General features: G+C 28.8%; 1 long non-coding RNA gene across 1 annotated transcript; it reads left to right on the forward strand.

Annotated features, from left to right (window-relative positions):
• The first annotated feature begins 14,814 nt into the window (after window positions 1–14,814).
• Window positions 14,815–15,796, forward strand: LOC124897298. Its single transcript, XR_007054031.1, has 2 exons — window positions 14,815–15,339; window positions 15,615–15,796. It is a non-coding gene; the product is annotated as an uncharacterized LOC124897298 (long non-coding RNA).
• Window positions 15,797–16,177: the final 381 nt, after the last annotated feature.

Genomic DNA, 16,177 nt, shown 5'->3' on the forward strand with positions numbered 1-16,177 from the left:
AGACAAGGAAACAGTGTGTTGCTTATTGAAGAACTAACTTCTATTTTTCCTTTTAACTTCTGTTTTAACTTTTGTTTATTGTTCATTTCTAATTGAAGTTATACTATGGTTTCTGTGTTGTACTATATTTAGAATAAAATTGAACTTGCAGTAAGTCAAAGCACAATGGACAAGTTTAAAGTTTCTCTAAATGATGTTGTTAGTAAGGTGCTAGGAAAAGAGCATTCTGAAAGGGTGAGGTTCTTGAGACTAGGAGCTATTCCTAGCAGATCGTTTAAACAAACACGTCCTCATTTTGGTGGTATGAGTTTTTCAAGTAGTAACAATTCATGTCCATCCAATTGCCAAGAAAATTACATGCAAATGTTAAATGCTCAAAACCAAAGTCAAGAGAACTACAAAGAAATGGTGAATATTTACAATTTAATGATGAATGCTTTCATGGCATATATGATAATGAAAGAAGGCACAATACTTGAATAGTTTGCATGATTTTTCACTCCTACGGTAAATAATTTTGATTTGACAAAAATTAAGTTAATGTATTGTTATAAAATATTTAGTATTCAAAAACCTTACTATTTTTATTTCTACTTTTGTAGCCAAGTGAACCTTACTATTTTTATTTTTACTTTTGTAGCCAAGTGATGTCTCTAGTGGACCTCTTTCGAATGTGAATGGAAGATCATCTAGTGATAGTTATTCTAGCGATGATCAATAAAATTTGTAATTGTATTAGTAATTATGTCAATGTTATTGAATCACTGTTGGAGCAGTATTTTGTGTTTAAATTAGTTTTTAAGGCTAATGACAATATTTTTGTGGTACGTTTTTATGATCTAATATATTTTGATTTTTATTGTTATTAAGATGCATTCTTTTTTTTTTATCCAACAGTGAATGATATATATGAAATCTGTTAAATAAAATTTAAATTTAAATATTGATCATGAACAGTGTAATCTTTTTTTAAAAAAAAAAATTAATTGAATTGCGGGAGTTTTGACCCCTACAATTTTTAAAATATACTAGTTTTAGTTTACATATTGTGGGGGTCAAAACCGTTGTTACTTAACCGCTGCTAAATGATTGTGGCAGTATATAACAAACCATCGTAAAATGATTATGACGCTCGTAATTGCATGGGTTTTGAAAATCATCGTACTATCAAATTGCGGGGGTTTTCAACCTCCACAATATGTAAATATAACCCCTGCAAAGTGAGTAATTTTTTGTAGTGATTGTTTGAAAGTTCTTGAGTTAAGTCTTGCCTCTAAGGCAAGACTTGTAGAACATCTCATAAATGAAGGCATAACGATGTAATGTCAACTCTTGCCCGTGGGGTATAATTTATTGTTTAAAAGTCCTTGAGCAAAAGACACGAGTTGTAGAATATCTCATAAATGAAGACAGAATGTGGTAATATCAACTCTTGCCCGTGGGGCATAGTTTATTATTTGAATGTCCTTGAGCTAAGTCTTGCATCTAAGGCAAGAGTTGTAGAACATCTCATAAATGAAAGCATAACGTGGTAGTGTCAACTCTTATCTGTGGGGTATAATTTATTGTTTGAAAGTCTTTGAGCTAAGTCTTACCACTAAGGAAAGAGTTATAGAACATCTCATAAATTAAAACATAACGTGGTAGAGTCAACTCTTGACTGTGGGGCATAATTTGTTGTTTGAAAGTCCTTGAACTAAGTATTGTCTTTAAGGTAAGAGTTATAGAACATCTCATAAATCATAACACAATGTGATAGTGTCAACTTTTGTCCATGAAACGTAACGTCTTGTTTAGAAGTCATAAGTCTTGCCTCTACAATGTGGTTGTGTCAACTCTTGCTCATAGGGCGTAACTTGATTGGAAGATATCGAAGAAAAGAAAAAAAATAACAAAAATTGCAAAAAAAAAAAAAAAAAAAAAAGAAGAAAAAAATTAAAAAAGAAAAATATAAATCAAAGAAAATAAAGAAAATATAGAAGCTGAGGGGAGAAACAAAAAAAATAAAGGTTGAGCATTACAAAACAAAGATTGAGAAAAAATTAAAAAGAAAAAAAAATAAAAATCAAAGAAAAATAAAAAGGAGAAAATTTAAAAAAAATAAATAGAAGTTGAGAGGAGAAAAGAAAAAAAAAGTAAGGGTTGAGAATAAGTAAAAAAAAGAAAAAAATAAATAAAAATCATAGTAAAATTTAAAAAAAGAGAATTTTTTTTTAAAATAGAAGCTGAGTGGAGAAAAGGAAAAAAAGTAGGGATTGAAAAAAATTAAAAGATAAAAGAGAGAGAAGAAAAGATAAAAATTAAAGTAAAATAAAAAAATTGAAAAAAATATGAAGTTGTTTAGAAATATTGAGATATTAAGAAGTAAGTAGATAATTGTGCTATATAAAAAGAAAAGAAAAACTCATTTTATAAGATCATTCTTATTAGGGACAAATAAATAAAGTCACTCATTATAAAGATCATAATATTATGTAGTTTACTCAATTTCATGTACTATAATAGTATAATTGTTTTACGCTATTTACTGTAGTAGGCTAATTTATTATATAATACAAAATTCTCTAATGACATTTTACTGACGTTGACTTATAACACTTTTATAATTATTGAACAACTAGATAAACCAAAAATGTGCTTATAAGATCATTTAAACAACTTACAATTAAGCTTAGTCGAACACCCTTTGAATTTAGGCTTCATTTATTTTTTTTTAAGATTCAGACGTCTGAATCTGAATATACATATGAATAAATAAGATGCTATCTCTAGATCTGAAAATTGAATGATTAACATTGTTTGTTTTTCAACATCTGAAGTGTGAAAAAAAATATTTGTATATATAATAAAATAAAAATACAATTCGAATAAAAAATTAATTATATATTTTAAAAAGTATGTAATTTAATACAACAAAACTATTAGTAAGTGATTGAGAAAATATATTTATGTGTATTAGTGATAGTGGAGATGGCTTATAATGATGGTTGCGGTGATGATGATTGATGTTAGTGATTAATAATATTGTTGGTGATAATTGTGAGGGTTGCTGTTGTAGTGACTATTCCGATGCTGGCGATTAATGGTGGTGGTAGTTGTTGTGATGTGACGTTGCTTGATGTTCATCGTTTAAGGTGTTGATTGCGTTAGCTGAAACATGAATGCATGATGATTGACAATGTGTTGGTACTAGTTGGAGATGTTATTTGTTGTGATAGTGGAGATGGTTGTTAGTAGAGATAAATTATAGCGATGACACTGGTTGAAGTGGTGGTAGAGATAGCGTTACTAGTGACAATAATGGTGGCGGCCAAAGAGTGTGTAGAGGTTGTGATGTATTAGTGGTAGTGAGTGGTGGTACTACTTGTGATAGATGAGTTGGTTAGTAGTAGGGATTGACCGGTAGTGGTTGCTGATTGTGGTAGTGTTGATGACAGTGGTAGCGGTAAATATAATGAGAATAAAAGAGGCAGTAGGTGTGGTAGCGGTTGACAATTGTGGTTGGTAGCGATATTTTTTTATCGATGGTGATTGTGATGGTGGAGGTGGTTAGTGGTTGATAATGGTGACGATGCCAGAGGTGGTTAGTGGTGGTGATTGTTGAATATGAATAGAGTGGTGAATATTATCCAATACCAGAATATCCCTTCAGACATATTAAGACTTGATTTTAGATCTGAATGATTTAGACCTATTCAGACCTATTAAGAGTTAAAATCTCAATAAAAAATAAATGCACTTAATAGTCTGAAGTCTGAACCATTCAGATTCAGACCTCCATTAGGTGCAAACAAATGAGGGCTTAGACTTTCCATAAAACAAGTGGGTATAATACTGGTGCCAGGTAAACGTAACATTTTTCTAGTCTTTTCCAATATATCAAAAATATATTGGTTTCAGCCCACTCTAACATGATGTGTTATTCTCCTCTTCAGGTCAAGCCCGCACAAATTTTTTAGAAGATCTCACATCATTAGAAAATGGGTAAAGGATATGGGTTGACCCTTTTCAAAATCAGAAAAATTCATAAGTAGCAAACTTAAGCTCATAATTAGGAGCTTCATAGCAACTATTTCATAATTACTTAAAATAGAATTTTGTATTTTGTATTTTACAAATTTGTTGCTACGTAAATATTATACAAACGGATTGACTGCTCCTCTTTTACTCAAATCAGTTGAGTTAAATAATGAATAATTACCCCATGTATTAAAAACTTAAGATTCCTTTTTCATAAATAACTCTTAATACGCGTAATTGTCGTTCAACCCATATCAAAATTCAAAAATCCATTTCACGGTGTAATTTTAAACAACTTAAATCAAAATCAAATCAAATCAAATCAAGATTCTTATCTTCATGATCTTCGAGATTTCAAATTAAAGTATCATTATTGTTACAGGTATTGAATCATAAAATTGATTTCTTATATGAATTTCATCAAATTAAAATATTTTTGTTTGAAATTGTCTTTTAGTATGTGATTGTTAGTTTGTAATTATTTTTCAGTAAATAGTTTGTGAATAATTTGTATATAAATTTCAAAAAATTTAAGGCAACTGTTATATTGAACTGATCGAGTTATAGTTTGATCAAAATCGATTTTACTACATAATCAAATAGTAAGTTATGTGTTTTTTGTCGAAATGTAAAATATAATCAAAAAGTATATTTATATACTCAAAATGGTAAAATTGTATTTTATTCGATTTCTATTTTGTATATTTTTAATTGTGTTTGTATATGTTCATAATGTTTGTATATGTATAGCTTTATTTGTATTTGTTATAATGTATAATTGTATATTATAAGTTTATTTGTTTATTATAATTCTATTTATATATTTTCTATGGATCTGTGTATTTGAGATTGTAATTGTATATTTTGTATGTATTTGAGATTATACGTTTACTGTGGTAGGGGCTTTGATTTTGATTTTGATTTTGACCTGTAAATGGGGATTGTAAGAGATGCTTTGTTTTGGATTTTGTTTGATTTAGATTTTGATTTTGATTTTGATTTGTAAATGGGGATTGGAGGAGGTGCATATGGTTTGAATTTTGTTTGTAAATAGGCACTGCAGGAGGTGCATTCAGTTTTGTTTTGATTATGATTTGATTTTGATTTTAATTAGTTTCAATGTGTATTTTTCATCGGTTTTGATACAATTATATATCCACAAAATGGTTTGTTAAATACATATACATTTTGTAAAAATACATATGCAGTTTTGCAACTATGTAAAATTACATATAGTGATATTTTTTCTAACTATGTTTCTTAAAAAAAATATCAGGTTGTACCAGTCACAGGGTATTTCTAACAGTACAAGATGAGGAAAAATATTTTATTGTTGTCTGAAGAAAAAAAAACATGTTTTGTCACGCATTTCAATTGAATGAGATATCATACATACATGCTTGTCCAATCCTGAATAGCAAGAATGTATGAAAGAATCTTATTGCTCTAATTTGTATAAGTCAAAAACAGTATTGAAAACATATGATGTTTCAATCTATCCTTTATCACACAAAGATGATTGGATAATTCTAGATAGCATACTTGTTGAGGTAGTACTGCCTCCAAAATACAATGACTTCCTGGCAGACCTCCAAAGAAAGATCATGGAAAATCAGGAAGAAATATGTTTGGAAAGAATAACATCAATTCATGTAGTGTTTGTGGGTATAAAGGTCCCAATAGGCATTTGTGTATGAAATATCATAAATGATACATTTGTTAAGACGTTATCTTCATTAGTAAATTTTTGTACATTTTTCATGATGTTGAACTCATTTGTTAAATATGTGATCAATGACACTTATGTTTCATCTATTATAATACATTACAGTTACGGATATGTATTTTTAACTTTGATTGAAAAATACATATGCAGTTACCTAATATGTATTAGTAATGAAAATGAACTGCATAATTTTATATGTATTTATCTATATGCAGTTGCTAAACATGTAGTTAATGCATATGGTTACCTATGTGTATTTGATAAAAATGTAAGTAACACTTAAATCAAAATCACAGTTATCTATATGTACTTATAAACTTTATGTGAATAAATACATATACAGTTGACTATATGTCATTGTACCTTTATTTGAAAGATAAATATACAATTGGCTATTGTTAAATATATATACAATTTTCTATATGTATTTGCAACTTCTGTTTGAAAACACACTATACAATTATTGAAAACAGGATAAATAAACAACATTAAACTAAAATAAAAATCTTTCATTCGATTCAATATGAATCTCCAAAATAAAATAAAATAACATAATTGTCAAAAACTACTTCACTACATCACTGTCAAATACAAAGTACGAAAAAAATATCAATCATCAAATTTCAAGTACTTCTGTGTCATCTGCTATCCTGCTTTTCCTAAGAGACCTCAATGGTGTTTCATCATCACTTTCAGCTTTAGATTGTGGTTTTGTCAGATCATAATTTTACAGCAATGAAGCGTATCTTATACGAAGCAAGTCGGTCTTGAATTCAACGAAAGAAACGCCTTCACCATACGAAAGATACTCAATATATGTAATCATATACAGACCACAATCCCTGCAAAAAGTATACAGTCCACAATCCCTACAAAATATATACAGTCCAACTCCCTCAATATCATTATCTATGTGACAACACAGAAGCGGTGCAAACTTTGATAGTTTTCTTGCCATGAATATATGATCACGCGATACCTATGCAATAAAAAATTATATTTTATTACACTGTAAAATATAAAAAAATACACTCAACACATTAAAATAATACATATAAATCTGCAAATGTATTTACAGACCACTTCTCTAATCTATATGTATATATATACATAAAGAACATAAAACTCTATACCTATACATATAAGTAATAAAAAATACATAATACATAAATTACAACATTATACAAAAATACACATGAATGTGCATATGTACATAGAAAATACAAATATTTGCAAATGCCCATATACATATAAATCAGCATATGTATTTACAGATTACTTCTCTAACCTATATGTATATATATAAATAATAAAAAATAATAAATAAATACCAACACTATATAAAAATACATATGAATATGCATATGTATATAGAAAATACAAATACATGCACAAGCCCAATTGTATATATATACAATCAGATTTGAATATATATATATATATATACAAAAATACAAATACAAACTACCTCTTCCTATTTATCTTCATCCAAATCATATTTAGAAGAGTATTCAACATCATGACTTGAAATTTTGCTTGATTCTTCAATTATTTTTGCTTTCCTTTTTCAATTCTTGGGGTTTTGAAGTGAAGGTTTTTCAACTCTTTCTTTTTTCATAATCTCGGCCATCTTATCTCTATCGTTACGATACTTGGACCTAATCTCTTCAATACTCACTAATTTCTTCTACTATAAAGGAGAAGAAACAACACCATCTTGAGTTAGACCAAGGCTAAATGATGGTGGATTATCAGAAACTAAATTGATAGGGGATATTTCCCTACTTGATCTTGTATATGGTGTGTGTTCTGCCATTAGAGCAGACCTCCACAATTATACAAATAAAAAACTCAAAAATAATAGTAAAAATGGTGTAAAAAAATAAAAAATACAAAATACATATAATTTGTAAAAGAGATAACATGCAATAACTGAAATTTAATAGTTACCTGATTTAGTGGATCACAATCTTTATTAAAACGTGAGAAAAGGTTAGGAATTGAAAGGAAAATCTGTAAAATAGGAGAATTTTGAAGAAGAAAAATAAAAGGTAAAGTTAAATAAAGGAAAGAGATATAATGAAAGTGGAGTTAGCGTGAAATTTGGTAAGTTACCCTTGATAACTGCAAAACAAACGAAGAGTGGGTGGCCTCACTTAAAAAATGCTACTTTTGCTACAAAATGTAATTTTGTAAAAGTGTTGCAATTTTTATTAATTATGATCTTAAATTTGTCACTTTCTATAGTTTTTTCTTTCAAAATTAATGGCTTATGTTTGAGACATGGGTAGCTAGTCGGTCCAATAAATTCCACATTATGGACATTTCACAATTTGAGTCATTCGTGCCTTTTATTTCATTCTAAAAACAGTATAGAGCATAACAAACTTAAGTATATAATTAAACTAAATAACGACACTTAAAATAAATTACCTCGGATGGAATAAATATTTTTCTTTCATTACGTGAAGTTTCATCATTAATGGTGAGCTTCGAGTTCTAGACATGGATGATGACGAAAGGACTAGACCTGGGCGCCCTCTTCCCCTTCCCCTTCATTTTCCTACAACACCAACGAACATCACCCTACAACCATCACTAAATATGCCCCATTTTCCTTCCTTTACTTGAAGTTTCACCATTAATAGCGAGTTTTGAGCTCTAGCCATGAATGATAACGAAAAGGATTAGATGAGGACAATATGTATCAAAACACAAATAGGTTATTAATGTTGACATCGTTTGAAGAGTGATCACTACAAATTGAAAGATAACGTAGAAGAAATAGTTGAACGATTGCACCAAATAGGCTGCTAGTTTCAACATTTACATGTATAAGTATTTAATATCATAAAAATAGTTATGTATTTATATGTGCATAAAGCCAAAAATTTTACAGATGTATATATATTTCTTCACAAATAAATACTTTTGTATATGTATTTTAAAGAATGATACCAGTGTTTCATGGCTATATGTGTGGCATATGTATTATGTCATAAAAACAATTATGTATTATAATGTGTATTTGATGCCAATAAAGTCTGATTAATATATAAGTGTATATATATTTCATAACAAATGAATTAATTTGCATATGTATTTCAAATAATAATGACAGTATTTTTAAATGGGTGTATGTGTTGTATATATTTGATGTCATAAAAATAGTTATGTATTTTGTATGTGAATAGAGCCTAAAATTTGCAATTGTATATATATATATATATATATATATACATTTCAAAACAAATAAATGAATTTGTAGAAGTATTTCGAATAATGATGGCGGTATTTAAAGGGTCTATGTGTTGTATATGTATTTGAGGTCATAAAAATAGTTGAGATAGATATTTGAGAACATAATAGTTTATATTTGGTAAATACATATTTTATGTAAATGATACATGTATATCAAACTGCACATGTGTTATATAACTTGAATCATACAAATACAAATGATACTTGTTTATATACAAATACAAATGATAAATTTGATATACAAATAAAAATAATTTATATAAAATGTATTGTTTGATACAAAATATAAAATAGAAAATACGAAGAGGGAGAGATGTGAAAATATAACATATACAATGCAAAAAAAGAAGAAGAGAGTAGTGAAAATAAAATAGAAAGAGAAAGAGATGTGAAAATATAAAATATAAAATAAAATAAAGAGAACAAGAAAAAGAGCAAGAAAGGCTCGAGTCAGAAGAGAGAGAAAGAGAGAAAATCAAGGAGAATTCATTTTTTCATTCAAACGTATTTTGAGTTTGAAACTCATGAAAAAGGTTTCCTATTCGAAAATAGAATCTTCAGTTAATTAAATGAATGTAATTTAAGGAAGCTGAAATTCTTTTTGCTTTTTAAACTCAAGTTATTACCTAAAAAATACTGTAAGGAAATTGGAATTCCTTTTTCTTTTTAAACTCAAGTTGTTATCTAAAAAATAAGGTATTTAAACCGTACTTATATATGTGTTTGATGCTATCTTGCGGATCAAATACAAATACATGTTGTTATTTCAGATAATTAGCAAAAAGTTGGTATGCTCCACCTGATTATTGGACCTACTTTGCTATTTCTGAACCTTTTTCTTTCTTTTTTTTTTTTTGGGGGGGGGGGGGGGGGGGGGGGCTAGAAGTCTGCTATCCTTTGAAAAAATTAAAAATTTAATATAATTGTAAAGAAACTGTATAATTGTTGTATAAAATATGTATTTATAAAGATATATTTATATAAACTATATAAGATGTGTACAAAAATTATATAATTATTTTATATTGTATATGAATAATATGTGCATAGAAACGGTATAATTATTGTATATAATATGCAACTAAATAATTATTCCAGCTAAAGGTTGTAAAGGATGTATGTAGAAATTGTATTATTATTGTATAGAATATGTATTCTGTATATGATATGTATATAAATTATATCATTATTATGTAAAATATAAATTTTTACAAGTGTGTAAAATTTTTTTATCATTAATGTATAAAATATGAATATGTATCATTATTGTATAAAATATGTCATTTTTATATAACAAATAAAAATACACTTTTTTGTATTTGATTATAAAAAAGAAAGAGAATCAATAATTACAATATTACAATTTTTTATTTGTTTGTTTTAAAAAACTATGAAATTCTATGTGATTACTTTTTTGGTAGAATTTTAAAAAAAGTTGGAGAACTACAAAATTGCACTTGATTTTATAAAAAAATTGAAGAGTAACTTTCTTTTTAAAAAAGATCAGAAAAAAGAAAAAGAAAAAGGAAAAAAGTAGTGAAAAGCAAAAGAAATGAGGAAGCCATCAACGAGGCGAATGGCTACAATATGGGAATATGAATTGTAGGGCCATTTTGATGGAATTTGTTTGGCTCGAGTGGATATTTATGTTCTTTCTCGTAAGAAATCTTACACCTTGTATGCAACTTTTCAGTAGTTCTTTTTAGTTTCGCACAACCAACAATCTTTCTATCACTATACCAGAAAGCCCCCCATTCCCCGTGCCTCTCCACCTTTTCTTCGGCAATCCCCATCATTAATTAAATGTCATTGCAGCTCGATTCAAACACTTTAATTTACGTATTTATGATTTGTCTTAATTTAGTGTTATTGGGTGTCGCTAGAAACAACTTAAGGAGTTTGAATATCAATTTTCGAGGTGTGACGATGGTTCGAGGTGGATTTGATTTGCATTCATATTAAAAACTAGAGATTGAAGATGAGTCAATCTGTGTATACTTCCACTTTATCACATATATATTATTACATATATCACTTGTAACTCCATTTATCTCATGTATACCATATATATCTGTATAAATCCACGAAAATTTATGTAAATAGATATTCAAGATATACAATGGGATATACATATAGGGAAGTGATGTCAATGAAATCTCTGGATGATATATACTGATAGTATAAATTATAATAGGGAAAAAGGTCAAATATGTCCCTAAACTTTGCAAAAAATGTTTAGATATACCCTCCATTAAAAATTTAGCTTATCAATGTCCTCGCTGTCCAAATTTTGGTCTATATATACCCCTGTTGCCAATGCCAAGTTTTGGGTCATAAATACCCTTGTTGTTAAGTTTTTAGCCATATATATCCCTGTTGTCGTTAATTGATTTGTTAGAATTTTTCAACCCCTTTTCTCCTTTTTCTTATAAGAAATTATATTTGTCACATTACTTTTTAATTGTCACATCACATATAATTAAATCCACCGCTTCTTCTATATCTATCAAATGCTCTCTTCTATCTCACATTCTCTTTGAATTTTGTATTTTCAGATTCTTGCGTAACCCCAAGAATCATCAAGTAAAAATGACAAAAAGTCAAGAACACCTCATAAAAACTCAATGCACAATTACGATAAAAATCAAGAATTAAAGGACTTACCTACTGCAAATTATTTTAGTATCATCAACCAACTCCATCTTTCGCATCAGTACCGTCGATTCCAACAACAAGAATAAAAAGAAGGAAAACCCAAATGAGAAATTGAGACATAAAGTGTAAAAGAGGGCAGTTCATATAGAGATAACAAAAGTAAGTTGTCAATTAAGAGGATATCTTTTATATCTATGTATGTATGTATGAGAAAAGTGGTTACGCAAGAATCTGAAAATACAACAAAGGGGTTTTGGCAAATTATAAAAAATCCAAAGAGATAGTGAGGTAGATGAGAGCATTTGATAGAAGTTTAATGTATAGAAGAAGGGGTGAGTTTAATTATGTGACATGACAATTAAAAAGTAATGTAACATATAATAAATTCTTAAAAAAGAGGAAAAAAGTGGTTGAAAAATTCCAACAAAGCAACTAACGACAACTGGGGTATATATGACCAAAAACTAGGCAACAAGAGGTATATATGGCCTAAAACTTAACAGGGATATATATGGATCAAAACTTGAACAGTAAGGGCATTGGTGAGCTAAACTTTTAACGGAAAACATATCGAAATATTTTCACAAAATTTAAGAGTATATTTAACCATTTTCCCATTATAATATATATACACATTGCATTGGCTTCTATAGATGTGATCTCTTACTCCAAATCACTTCTAATATTTTTCCAAAATTTGTATGTAACATCATCCAGATGACTCTTGTCAATTCCATCCACACTCACTCACACCCATTCAATCTAATGTCAGAAAAGAAGAAGGGAGGAGAAAAGGAAACTTGAATACCTTACTATTTTAATTTTGTAATTTTTCGTGAGTGAACTATTATACAACTACTAATTTCAAAATCTGCAAATTGATACTTGATTGGCGGAGTTAGTGTGGGTTTTAAATCGCTAAATCCAATTTTCACTCGCGGCCTTCTCTTCAAATAGAACTCTCCGTATTGATGTATTTTTGGAACAATGGATTCACAAATTAAACTTCCATTATGAAACAAACATTTCCTTTTACACTTCACTGGGGGGGTTGTATATAGATATTATTAGAGTTTAAGTTTGGTGTACCATAGTGTATTTTCTTTTTACACCATTATGTGATTTTTATCTGTTGTATCAGGTCATTCATTTTTATATTTTTACCTGATCTGATAATGTAAAAAAAAAATTACAAACGGTGCATCAAACTTAAAATTTATTATTATCTCTTCATTTGTTTTATCAAACCATTTATAATTTTATTCCTAATATATTTTTTAATCTTTGAAACACTCTCCCTAAGGATAAATTATTCTCTGTTTTATTTCTATGATTTATCTGTTTTATGTAAAATATTATTACTCTTTCTGTCTCAATTTATGTGAGTCACATTTTTACGTGACTCACATTTTTATCTTTAGTAAAATTTTAGCTTTAAAATATTTATTTTACCTTTAGGGGTCGTTTGGTTTAAAGACAAGTTATACCGGGATTAGTTATGTTGGGATTAGTTATGCTGAGATTAGTTGTTCTGGTATTATTTTTTAGTGGTGTTTGGTTTATGGTACTAAAAATAATATGTAGTGCCTTGTTTGTAAAAAATACATTGTTTGTTTACAAAAATACCGTCACTTTAGTTAACTTAATTATTTTTATGTTTGTATTCCTGTGATTTTTCTATGTGTTCAGTTATGTGCCAATATATAAGATTCATACGTATTTGTCTAAATAATATTGGTTATTAAAGTTGTACATTGTACTTCAATAATACGTATTATGTTATCCTAATGTTGATATTTGATGATTCCATGGACTTATTGCAGTGTCTACTAGTCACAAAACATAATGTCATCAAGCAAGAGTAGAATGTGAAAATAGTATGTACTAATGTTGGAGATGAGAAAGTGAGAAAGTGAAGCGGCAAGCAGAAGTGACATAAATACCTCGCTACAAATATATAGTATTTCATTTTTATTGTCTGAAAATAAGAAAAGGACATTAAAAATATTAATTTATGAATTTACAAAAGGCTCATACTATAGGCTCCACCAACTTTTATTTTATTTTAGATTTGAGCTCATATCCAAGATTTTCAGGTATATATCCAACAATTTTAATATTTTACACCCCTCTAAAGTTAGTATGTATAGATATGCATGTGATATTCAGGTTTAGCAAGTTGGAGTGTTGATGAGAAGTTTCACTCTCAAAAAGAAACAGTAGTCAGTAGCAGTTTGTGTATTGGTTCTGTTGTGTTCAACACTTGTCGTGTGTAAACAAAAAAAACAGTAACATACGAAGCTACAAGAGATTAAATTAAGGGTAGTTCTGTCATTTTATAATTTTATCTAAGAATAAATTAGGGTCGGATAACTTATATCAATAAATGTGTGGGATAATTTATTAGTCTCATGATAAGTTATTCTGAATATTATCAATCAAACAATGCATTAAAAGGTTTATTCCAAGACTATTATTTTATCTCGAGATTATTTGCCTTAGTAGCTCACACCAAACGACTCCTTATAGTCACATAAATATCTATCACTTATTTTAAACCACAAATTTTCAAATCTTTGTTTCTTAAATTCTGTAATTGGTGTGAGTAAAATTTATGCTTTCCGTAAAGAACTTCAAAGACATTTTAGTTAATTATTTTAACAAAAAAAAGGAATTATTTATCAACGCTTTTTTACCAACTACACTAACTCCTTATTATCAGGTTTCAGCTCTAACATTTTTATTCAAACCAACAGTTTGTTCATAAAATCATCTTTCACACTTCTATCCAAACATGTGCATGATTATTTTTAACCACCTTTAGTACTTAAAAGTATTTCTATAGCGCTTGATGCTTCTCCGCTATTTTAATTAGCTAACCCAAATAGAGCCTTACATTTTTTTGTAATGATAACAAAAGTATAGGTCAAATAGGAGAGATCTGCCAAATGAAAAGTAAAACTATTCATTGTGATGCAAAAAAGAATCTGCTACGAAAAGGTAATGATTTTTTGCAATTAAGTCAAATAGTTTTTTTTATTTTTTTTATAATTAAAATCTGATGTAGATCAGAGAAAAAAAAGAAGAGGAATATAACGGAGGATATGCTGTTTGAAGGTCTTTAACAAACTTTTTTCTATATTTCAGCTACAGCCTAGCTACAAATTCATGGACAAGGCAACTGGGGAATCTGATGAACATATTTTATAAAAGGTCATTAACGAAATGGAATTGCCAAGGGATAAGTAAGTTACCCCCATTTCCTGGCCCTAGAAAAAGCAACACAGGCCATAGCAAAAAAATCATAGGATATGCCGATTCTCCAGTGGTTTATTCCGTCTCTTAAACTGATAAGGAATATCTATAAAAGCGTGGAAGCGCTCTTTTGTGATGAAGCAGAAGCCAAAAAAAAAATGAGAAAAAAGAGGGTGAATGATATAATAAGGGAAATAGTGATAGGGCGACTCTCTATTGGCATGCAGTTATGTATTCACCACATATTTCAACTGTCACGCCAAAGGAGAGCTGCCCTATTACTATCTCTACTTAATCCTAATATGAAAATTGTTGCTCTTGATTCTATAGATTCTCAAACAGCGTAGCCAACTAGTAATGTCACACCATTACAAGAACAGCTATAAAAGTCGGAGGAAATCCAATATCGGTTGTAGTTTAAGGTACTTTTATATACTTCAATACTTGGATCTTATACGTCTACATTGGTTTTAGTTTCTCCTTACTTTTGCGACAAGAGTTGACGTAGAAATTAACCAGTTAATTACTCTTCTACTTGAAGTCTCGATCAGTTTTCTTTATTCGTAATCTCATAAATCACGTTCAGGTGTAATTGTAAAGGTCATATACTTATCGGCGTGGGTAGTGAGTGACTGTGTTCTTCTCTAATTTGAACCTCAAATTCTATGATCAAACGCCTACTAATATATATTTCTAGTTAGGTGGAACAGCAGTGGTGGAAACCTAGGGCGGATGCAGCTTTATGTTACAATTTATTCATCTGAATAATGTGGAGAAAAAAATTATGTATAAAAATTTACTCATGATCAATTTGTAACAAATATACATGAAGCCATGTATTTAAAGATATAATAGTTCAATACAAGAACTATAAAAATTGAACTCATCGAGCTTAAATTCAGCCAGATGAAAACTAATTGCACATTATTTGAGCGCTTTGGTTTCCTTACAACAATTCTGCATAGTCAACACTGTACTAACTTCGCGGATAAAAACGAATCGTATCAAGTGGAGTGTTTAATTTATTTGTTAAACTGCCAAATCTTCATCGTGTTATATCTTCGGTGCATTAATTATGAACCGCGTGTATATTTCATCTCTGAGATGAATTCTAATGCAGAGATAAGAGCAAAAGAGAGATTGAGTACACTACTTGAAATTAGGGGTAGGCGGCACGGTACGATAGATATCGAATTATTATATTGAAACTGAAATTTTTTATATTACGATTTTGGTATTATAGTATTTGGTATGTAACTG

This window comes from Capsicum annuum, chromosome 3 (assembly GCF_002878395.1).
Source record: "Capsicum annuum cultivar UCD-10X-F1 chromosome 3, UCD10Xv1.1, whole genome shotgun sequence".
In the NCBI taxonomy this organism is placed as follows: Eukaryota; Viridiplantae; Streptophyta; class Magnoliopsida; order Solanales; family Solanaceae; genus Capsicum; species Capsicum annuum.